Here is a 2,176-nt window from a genome sequence, read left to right as displayed (position 1 = left end):
CAGTTGGTTAGAGCATCCTCTGATACTCCAAGGTTGCGGGTTTGATCCCCAATCAGGGTACATATAAGAATCAACCAATGAATGCATGGATAAGTGGAACAACAAATCGATGTTTTTTCTCCTTTCCTCTCTCTAAAATCAATTAAAAAATTAAATGTCTGAATTCCAACCCCATCTCAAACCTCTCAGGAAACAAAGGGCACAGGGACCCCCACCAGGAAGTCTGTACTGTGATCGGAGATCTCAGCCGGCCCGTGGTGGCATTTGGGGGGCTGAGGTAATGGGGCAACATGACAGACATGCCCCTGCAGACGGCCTTTTCCTCCATAGAACCTTCTTCCATGGTCTCTTGACCTGGATTCTGGTGGGTACGGGCCATACACAGGGGAAATCCACAAGTTTCCTTATCCCAAGACGACACCTATCACCCCAAATCCAGAGAACCTTCAGCTCCTTGAAAGCACAATCCAGTGCTAGGTGGTCTGGTTCCTAGAATTACTTGGGAAGGAAGAGTACCAAACCAGTCCTGAGTGGGAAGGATATGGACTGCTAGAATCAGAAGAGGGTGCTGCTGTAAGGGTGGCGGGGCTCGGCTGCAGGTGATCCAGGTCTGCGGATTCCACAGCAGCACCATCACTGCTGACCGGTTACATGCTGCATTCTCATCCGCCTCAGCTGGTCACTTGCTCACCGTCAGCTCTAATCAATGGAGATGCCCCCAGGCTCCCTCCTGCAGAGCCCAGTCCGAGCGGGTGGGGTGGAGACTGCCCCAACTCAAACTCCACTTCCACCGCTGGGCTGGCGTCCAGCGCGCGAGGGGGGGAGTTATGAGCTGTTGGAGGAGAGGAGGCGAGGGGAGCCTGCCAGGATCGATCTTCGATCTTCGGAGACCAGGGTGTCCTAGTCACTGGGCAGTCACTGGGGCACACGCTACCGGCAGCGAGGGGCCACTGCAGAACCCCTGCCATAAGCTTCAAGTCGGGGCTGGAGAGACGCCGGGCATCAGGACGGGTAGCAGCCACCTCTACCCCCCTTCCGGCCTTTCCTCAGTCGCCTCATCCCCTCTGCCGGCCACTTGACTGCCTACGGGCCGGAATGAATCTCGCAGGCGGTCACCACGGGGACACCAGAGTGCAAGTCGCTCGACGTGCATCTGAGTCCACCGAGGCTTCGCAGCCACTTGCAGAAGCAGAAGTCCCAGCACCGCTGTTTCTCCTGCTCCGTGCAGAGCCCCCAAGCCTCGAATGTTGCCGGAACTGAAGTTTCGCTGGTGGAGCACCGCCCAAACTCGGCATGAGCCTGGCGGGTGCGTGCACCAGCAGCCAGCGCGTGGACACGCACCAGGGCCGCCTGATTATCCTCTACACCTGTGACCGCAGCCTGGGCGTGGCGGGGGCCCGCGAGGTGGAGCAGCAAGTGATGGGGCACCTTCCTCGAGGTGCCTGCAGCCACCGCAGTGAGGCCCAAGTTCGGGGTGGGCGGAGAGAATATGGGGCCAGGGTCCGATAGTGGATTTGGTCTATCCATAGCCTCTCCCTGGTCTAGGTCACCAAAATCAAGTTCAAACATTAAGCGTTTACACTTGATCAGTTCGCAGAGCACAGTGACTCCAACACCCTAACCCCTCCCCCGCCCCACTTCCCCTCCCCGTCCTGTGATCATCCAATTGTCCTTCCAAGGTTCCAGTTGCCATAAGGATCCCGGGACCTGAATCCTCACTCCGTTTCAGGATGTCTGGCCTGTGACACTGTGGCCCAAGGGGCTGAGGTGGACATGAGGCCTGGGCAACAGTGTCTACTGCCTGTGCCTGGGTTGGGGGTACTGAGCCTGCTGCAGAAGCCCCAGGACACCCTGGCATCGTTACCTGGGGTCCCTGCTCAGTGTGTGCTGCTGTGGCCTTGCAGACTCCTCCTTCCTGAAACTCAGCCACTCGGGTGCACAAGTGGGTGCTGTGGCTGTAAACAACAGATGTCATGGTGCCCGAAGCATTCATGAAACTGTCCTGGTCGCCATGAAGCGACTTAGGGACGCTGGTGCCAGTGGTAGGACTGAGCCACTGCCAAGGGATCCTCCGATGAGCACCTCCAGATGCTCTGTCCCCTAGCCTCATGAGATCCGAGTCATCTGGGCCCAATCAAGGGGCATGAGCTGTAGTGGGTGCCTGGGTGAGAGGAGC

This window comes from Cnephaeus nilssonii, assembly GCF_951640355.1.
Source record: "Cnephaeus nilssonii genome assembly, chromosome: 2".
Classification (NCBI taxonomy): domain Eukaryota; kingdom Metazoa; phylum Chordata; class Mammalia; order Chiroptera; family Vespertilionidae; genus Cnephaeus; species Cnephaeus nilssonii.
This window is presented reverse-complemented; position numbering follows the sequence as displayed.